Genomic DNA, 8,830 nt, shown 5'->3' with positions numbered 1-8,830 from the left:
ATGCCAAATTGAAGTGTATTGTAAAATCTGAAAGAAAACAGGAATTTTAGGGAGGTAAAACCTCTTGCATACTGGGACAGTGTGTTCAAAAAATAATAAAGAATATTTTCTGGGTACACCTGCATGTCATTCAGCATGGAAGCAGTTAATAACCCAATTACTTCACAGCATCCTCTTTGGCTTCAGTTTCCATTCTCTTTTATAGCAGTGTAAGGGCTGTTTCCAAAGTGCCCAGACATCCTTAGAGTTACCTGGTGAATCATGAATCTGAGGACAATGTTCTCTGAGAGCCAGCAGACACAAATGATGTAAAATGAACTCCAGCCTTTTGCACCAACACCTCTCAACATTTATGCTCTTCCTTAAGTGACTTTGTGGACTCGAGGAAGGAACATTATATTTTGGAATTTTTGTTGTTAGGCTTTGTATTGCTTATTATGCACTCAACTTTTTATGTAAGAGGAAAGTGTTCTTCTGTGTCCAGAGGTCACTTGGCACTTGAGGAAAACCAAGAGCTAATACCCAGAAAATACAAAGCATGTCTGGAGGTGGGATGGTTTCAGACCTTCCTTGTGGGCACAAAACCAAATCCATCCTACACTCTTTATCGCAGGCTGAGCAAACAGAGCAAATCAGGATCTCAGCCGAGCAGCCGATGAATTGGGATGTCTGCATCATCCCAGCCATCACTGCTGACTGAATGACTGCAACAACCCTCCTGTGCCTGGGACCATCTCATTGTGAGGTCACTGCAGAGCCTCCTTTGGGGCCAGCACAGGGGTGCCCATCTGGCATTTTGTCATTCTTCCTCTTGGATCTATCACCCGACTTTTCTGAGAGAAAAGACACTTGTCTTAAAGGGGAAAAAAATGATGTTCAGTAATACATCTCTTTGGTTCTCTTTCTGCATGGACTTGTGGAAGCTGAGTGGTTACTGGAGCAGCAATCATTGCCACATGACTGGAGATGGAGGCTTTTTTTGAGCTGTTGTTTAATTTTGGCATGCACTGCAAGAAAGAGCAGCAGGGTGGAAAGGGAGTTCTCCCCTCCTGCCATTCTTCCTTCAGATTCATTCCTAGGCTCTGATCCTTGGCTGCCCAGGATGTGATAAACATCCATTGCAAGCCTTTGATAGATAAGCAGGAGGTTCTTAGGGAGTGGGATATACTGAGTGGTGAGCAAGAAAGGCTTTATGCAAACTTTTTTTTTACTTTCATGTCCCCTGAGGTGGGCTCAGCTGGATTAATTCTCCATAAGGGCCTGTGATGCCAAAATCTGGCTAACCTGGAACATTCCCATCCCTTCCTCAAGCTGCACAGTGTTAGCAGGAGCAGCAGCTGCAGCCTCTGGTCCTGGAAGTCCTGCTTGCTCCTGAAGCTCCTGAAGCTCCAAAGCTTTGGCTCCTGCCTATTTCCCAGAGAGCTGAGATGCAAGCAGCCCCTCCCAGGCTAAAACCAGGGTTTGGAGAAATTTCCTTCAACCCCTCTGTTGGTGCTGCTGGGTCAGGGAGGGGCCTGGTGTAGCCCAGGAGATTTGACCACTGCTAGTTCTTGAAAATGCCAGCAGACAGAAATGTGTGTGAAGCAGGCAGATATCTGCTCCCTTCCCAGGCTCTGTTTCTCAGTGTATACAAACCTGAATAGAATAATAAAAAAGTGGGAAAATTCACAGACAGAGCATACAATAACAGAATTACATTTGGGGGGAAAAAATGGAGATTTTGTAGAAAATCTGTAATTTGCCTGAACAATGTGAACAAGCAAATCACCTTCTATCTGACTCATTATGTCTTATTGAGAACTGAATTGTAAGTCTTCCTTGTTCAGGCACGATTAAGACTTACATGTCTCTTGTTGGCAAGATTCCCTATTGAGCAGAGTAACAGCCAAAGAAAATGATGGTACAATTTGATGTGATTTGGACAAATCCTTAAAATTCTGGGCAATTTTCAGTAACTATGTCAAGATAGTAACTAAAACAGAAACGTTGACACTTATCAAAGCTTCATTGTTGGATCAAACAAATGTTTCTAATTGGTTGAGTCAAACTGTGTTTATTCATATCTCTGTGTTTTCTTCAGTTTTGGTTTTTTTTTTGTAAACATCTGTTATTTTTCTGTTACTGCTTACGTAGTCTTTTTATGCACATTTCCAAGAGTGAAAACATAGTTCATTCCTCTTCATTTAGGGGGTCTTCTGCACAGTTAATTTTTTCTTGTAATTGTCTTTTCTTTATTACTTTTCAAATAAATTCACAATAACAATTGAGAAACAATTAGGATAAGCTGATAGGATTTACAAAAAAGCTTTGTGTTGGAGATCTTGTCAAACACGATGTGACTATTCTGTACATCCCAGAGATGAGAAGGAGAAAAACAAAACCAAGCCTGCAGATGAATCTTAAGCTATTCCTTTCTTCAGCAAGTGGAAATGTTAACATTTAGCTCAAGGGAAAAAAATTAAAGCAGACACTAAAGGAGAGGAAAACATGGATAATTTGAAGGCATGAGCAGGGCTGGGCAGTGGCAGCCAGGGGAAGTGCAGAGGGTGTTTGCAGCTGGGTGAGCCAGGCTCAGGCACTGCCCCTGTCAGGCTCTTCTGCCTCGGGATGAGCTCACAGGGTGTGCTCTGAAAGCCTCGGGCTGTTGAGTTGTCTCCATCTGTAAAAAGTCCTAATCCTGTTTGCTTCCCCCTGGGTGCCTGCACCTGACTTTTGCTGCATTTATCTTGGGATCAGCCTGGGGTTGCAAACACAGGGGCTCCTCTGCCCCGCCCTGCTGCCAGCCCGTTTGAAGATCATGAGTTCCTTTGTTTCAGGTGACTTTACACTGTTGGCCAGGAGCTTCTCCTTCTTCCTTAACACCTTGTAGTTCAACTTGAGAGCATCCTTCCCTGTGACACCCAGCCCAGCAGTGTCACACCCAGGGCACAGAGGGGCAGCTGTGCTGGGGTTTGTTTGCTGTTTGCACTGGACCAGTGTCAGCCTCTTTAAAGCCTTTTTGGTCAATTCGATTTGCAATCAATATGCTAATAAAATCAACCTCTCACACACATTTTTTGTCATGCCAGAGGGAGCTTCTCCCAGTCCAGCTCCTGAGTTTTTCTCTGGGACGTGGCTGCTACTGTGTTATTTCTCTATATTTGATAGGCAGGTTCATGATTGCACCTAGTAATAATTTCCCCTCAAATCTTAGGTTGCTTTCTGAATGAAATTGCTATTACATGTAAATAGAATATAAATCTTCCTTTATTTTGTCACCTGCTTTACACATCTGTCTAATGACTTGGTACCTTGTTACCACAGCTGCTATTTCTTTTCTCCAGTAATGGTTATCAATTATTTGGTTTCTTTTAGAAGTTTAGTTTTGTCATCTTTCATGTTTTTCTGTGCTCTGTTACCCCCCCACAATTCTCTAAACAAATCTTAATACCAGAAATTGTTAGCTGCAATTTACATGCCCTTTGATCCAAAATGTCATAGGCTAAATATTTAAGTTAGACTGAGATGTCCAGAAATATTTAGTGTCATTTTAATTTTAGAACAGAATTTAAATACTTTTACTCCATTTTGCATCAGCCTCCTTCTCTTTGTTTTTAGCATCAAGAGTTGGAAAACACTTACTACATTTTTTAAAAATTTGAAATCAATGAAAATGTCAGGACAAAAATATGATGCAGCTGCATGAGAGGTAGTGCTGAAAAAATATATTGCTGTGTCCTTCTCCAATCCAATATTCTCCCTTGAAGTGAAATCCCTTTCAAAATTAAGGCCAAACTCAACCTGGAGAATCACCTGCAGAAGTATCCTGATTGGGCTGTCAAACAACTCTGACTTCTTTCATTTTTTAGTGTGAAGACTGGTTCAGTGGTTTATTTCTTAAGCAACCCTTCATGTGCTTCATAATTTTACCCAGGTTACATTTTAAAGCATTTTGGTGAGACCTAGGAGCAGAGTTGCAATGGTTTTGGTCTCTGCCTGCTTCACCCAGCAGCTGGGCAAGAGAAAATGCTACTTATGGCATTACTTACCCTGTGAAGTGGATGATTCCTAGAGGAATAACAAAAGTAAAACTTTTAGCAAAATAAACAACAACAAACCCCCAACAAACAAAAGCCTGTGAGTAAATATTTGCACAAATGAGCACAGGGCAGATGTGTGATGTTTTGAGGAGAGCTCAGATCCCATGGACAGGGTGAGGATGAGCCTAGAGGGGAGCTGTGGATGATGAGTGCCTTCAGGGGAAATGCTTTTCCTAATATAGACTCATGGAATCTATGAGACACATATATAATATCATAATTTTCTGTACTGTAACTTATGTCCATTGCTGTGAGTCCTGCCAAGATCCAGCTCTTTCAAGGCAAAGTTTAATAAACAATCATCATTGTGTTACTGCTACTCCAGTCCAAATAATAAGCAGAAGGGCTCTTCTTGAGATGGAGTCATTTAAAATGAGCTTCTTGAAGGTATTATCATGCATAAAAATGCAGACTGGAACCTACAAGCACTGCAGCCTCTCAAGCAGGTGTTTTGAAATCCCACCAGGCACTGGCACCCCTGCAGCTGTGTGTGGGGCTGAGGGGGCAGTGTGGTACATCTGTAGGTGAAGTACTGTCAAGTGTAGGTGGAGTAGGGTATTGTAGGTGAAGCAGGGGTGAGCACAGAACACTGTGCACAACAGGTTGTTTTAAATAATATGCAGAAAGCCCCAAGAGGGAAGTTAAAGCTGGAATTTGATCATGTGTGGGATTTCCACAAGAGAGAGGTGCAGAGGTTGACTGCAGATGGAGGCAGGCTGTTCCCAGGTACCCTGGGGAAGCCCTTCGTGTGAGCAAGGAGCAGCAAATACAAGGCAAACAGTTCCAAACTGGCTTTTCATTATGGGTGGCTCATTTGAAAAAGCTGAGCTGGGTTTTCCTGGCTGTTTAATGTTTGCAATATCCATTGATTTCAGCTGGTGTTGGTACATGCTCCACTGTTTCAGAAGTGTTGGAGCAGCTGCTGTGCCATAATTGCTGAGCACAACAATTTCAGGGCTTCTTTGGGTTCCCTGCCCTTATCCAGCTCCCTATCTCTTGCCTTATCCTTGCACTGTAATGCCCTTGGGACAGGACTATCTCTTGTGTACAGCAACTGAAGTGATAAAGATCCTGGCTGTGCCTGGTGCTTCTAGGAATTACTGCAGAAAAAAGTCCCATAATGATTTATTAATATGGTATGCATCAAGGCAAGGCATTTCATTGGCTTTAACAGGCTTTGGATCAGATTCCTTAGTATCTCTGGCCTCTTTGGGTTCCATTATTCATGAAGGAACATGTTTAATTCAGAGTTAGGGACTGCCAATATAATGAGTGCACCTTGTGCTTTTATCTGTGGATACAGAAGAAATCCCTGAGCTTGTCCCTGCTGCAGCTACATGGGTGAGAGCATGGCAGCCCCTTCTGAGGATGCTTGTGCTGGTGGGAAATAAAGGTGGATGATTTTCTCTCTTTTCCCAACAATGGGCAGTACTCACCTTGGGCCTAAATGGCAGCTCTGCCAAGTCAGCAGAGGAGTTTAACAGGTCAAAGCAAGGGTCGTGCTCTGCTCCATCCTATTTTCATTCAGGGGCAATCTTCTTGTCAACCTTCCATTATCTTTTCCCCAGCTTTTACTTGAAGATAAAAAGAAACAGCTTATAATTCATTACAGTTCATTAAAATGAAAATAAAATTTATTTTGCATCAAAATGAAAAAATATGACTTGTTCATTATTAGCATATAAATGGTATTTTTTATGTCACTCTGCCACAAAATCACTTACATTTTCAATGATCACAGCACACAAAATTAATTTTTGATAGCCTTTTGTGATTTGGTTGAAAATCCTCATTTCTTTTTGTGCATTAACAGCAAACTGTATCCACTGCTATTCATACCAAATTTTAGATAATGAAGCAATTAAAAATACATGGATTGAAGATCTTATCTCATTTTTCCTCTAGCCTATTTCTGCTTCATTATTCATGAAGGAATATGTTTAATTCAGAGTTAGTAATTGCAGATATATCTAGTATAAATTGTGCCTTATACTCTTTTACCCAATTTCAATTTATTTTAGCAAATAGATCTATGGGGAAAAAAGAGCAGGAAAGACAAAAGGGCAAAAACTACATCTCAGTGTTGCCAAACAAAACCTTACAGGTCTGTTGCTTGTAAAGTATGTCTGCAACTCGGGGAAAAGTTGATGCAGTGAAGCTCTGTACTTGGCATATTAATAACCTGGCATTGGTATCTTATGGCTGGATTAAATTATTCTGATTTGAGGCAGTTTGAGAGGCCCCATGACTCAGTGTTACTGTCGTTCTGCTGCTTTATCCACCAAGTCACAAAGTCCCAAATCAGTGAAAAACAGCTATAAAAGTAGAAAATAACAGAGTCAAAATAAAATTAAGGTGTTTTAGGCAAAGCAGAGGAACCTTCAGTTGCCAGAAAGTGAAAATGAGTTTGGATGGTGTGTTTCCATGTGCCTGGAGTGAGATGTGTAACAGCTTGATAAAACATTCAGATCCTGAGCACACAAAAATCTCAGGAGCTGTCACTGGGTTTGGGATCCAAGGCAGTAAAATCCAGGCTGGGCTGGGAGGGGCTACCAAAGGCTGCTCTGTGTCCTGCCTGCCCCTGCCAGCAGTGCCAGTGGTGATGTGGAGAAATCCGGTTTTCCTCTGGAGTCCAGTGGAGAAAGGGGCTCCCTTAGTGTCCCAAAACCTCTGTTTTTATCTTGGTAAGAAATGTTGGGCTCTTCCCCCTGGCTGGAGCAACTTCCAATGGGATGCAGTAATTTTATCAGTCCCACAGTGGGACTCAATGGCCATGAGCAGAAAATGACTGGCTGGAGGAAGGATGGGTGAGGATCCAGCTGTTCCTCTGACCAGCTGTGTCAGAGTGCTCTGGAAGAATCTGAGTTTCTAAGGACACAGCCCCAAAACTTCCTTTATACCAGTGGAACTTTTTGTATGAATGTCTCAGACTTGAAATAGAGTTTGTAGAATTAACAGTTTGAATTTATTGAATATTGTGATCAGCACTTTCTGGCGCAATTATTAATGCAAATATTTCGTCCCAGTTATTTGATTAAATGAATAACTTGCAAAGTGATGCATAGCCTTTTCTGCATAGTCCTTGATTCATGATTTCAATAAGTTAATTAATTACAATCTTATTTTCTCTCTTAATGAATTCTTGTTAGCTTTGATGGCTTTGGAAGCCTTAAACATGTTGTGAATGATTCGTGGTTAAAGTTTATGTTCTATAGGAAATAGCTTTTGCAAACTCTCTATCACCTTTGGGTACAGAGCACTAGCAAAAGTTCTGGCTACCTTCTGCTCCCTGTCCCCTGTGAGGAAAATCCCTCCCTTCCCAGATTTTCCCTGTTTTTCCTAGATGACAGTGACAGGCATTGCTCTCAAATAAATTACAGTGCATTCAGTTGCTGTGACCAACAAAAGCTGCCCTGCCCTGGGTGCAATGTCACCCCTGGTGACCCTGTGCCACCCTGCAGGGTGTGTGCCCTGCCCTGGGTGCAGTGTCACCCCTGGTGACCCTGAGATGGCCCAGGCCTCGTGTCCTACAGCTGCCCACGAGTGCCTTGATGCTTTCTGAGCCTGCACTGCCTGAAACTTGCTCTTGGTTCACCCCACGCCAGTGAAATTAAATATAATATAAAATTCTTCCAAGTGCATGACATCTGTTTTCCTGGAATCCTGTCTTTCCAAAGTGCACTGGAAGCAGATTTCCTGGAAGTGGAACTGGTGCACAGAGAGGGAGTTTGCAGCTGGGCTGTGCTGTGGAATGGCTGTGGCTGTGCTGAAGCTGACTGCTGATGGGACAGGGACATCAGGGAGCTGCCAAACCAACAGTGGTGCCTCTGCAGGAGAGCAAAACTTCTCACCAAATGGCCAATGCTTCCCCCACTTTGGCACAGTGGTTCACTTGCTCCTACAGCTTGACCTTGATTTTTTTTTCACTCCTCTGTCCTGTTTGGATTTGGTCCTTTATCCTTTACTGTATCTTTCCAGATTTAGGCTGATTTTGGAGAAAGGTGGATGGAGGCCATGTCATTGGAGATTATTCCATTGTCTCAGACCACATCTCCTCAACCTCCTCCTCCTTTTGCTGTATCCTTTTGTAGTGTTTCTGGTCTCTGCCTTGCCCCCCCAGTCACCACAGTTTACTCCTTTTCCATTGTGGGAGGGTGGCATGAGAGGAAACACCACTGAGCTCAGAGCAGTCATCTCCTGCCTTGCAAAGGCTGCAGAAAGGTGCCAAAGCAGCCCCAGCAGGTGTCCTTGAGACAGACCTGGAGGCTGGAGATAGAGAGGCTCAGGCACTGAGCTAATAACCATCTCTAATTAGGAACTGGGTAATTCACATACCCATCAGACACACTATCTGATCACGAGCATGAGCTTGGCACAGCCCTAGATCTTCCTCCTCAGTGTCCTACTCTGCAGAGAACGGTCATCCAAACAGTCCCACAAAGCAAGGCTTCATCAGCTCTGCTTCATTAGAAACTAATTAGAACCATCACCCCAAGCAGGAAAGATACCTTTGAAGTACAAATATTTCCTCAGCTTTTCTTAATCAAGGCTTTCTTTTTATGCCCCTCTATATATGCTGATTCCAGCCAGCACATGAACTAGAAATCCTGGAAGGCTGTGAGGGAAAAATCTCCTCTTGCTGTATTTCCAATTGGATGAAAACCAAAAATCCATTGGAAATCTCATGGTTTCCAGCAAAATGTACTGGCCAAGAAACTCTGGAGAAATTGCAAAAAAATCATCCAGATGTC

The sequence above is a fragment of the Catharus ustulatus genome, chromosome 16 (assembly GCF_009819885.2).
Source record: "Catharus ustulatus isolate bCatUst1 chromosome 16, bCatUst1.pri.v2, whole genome shotgun sequence".
NCBI lineage: Eukaryota > Metazoa > Chordata > Aves > Passeriformes > Turdidae > Catharus > Catharus ustulatus.
The sequence above is the reverse complement of the archived record's forward strand: the minus strand, read 5'-3'. Positions refer to the sequence as shown.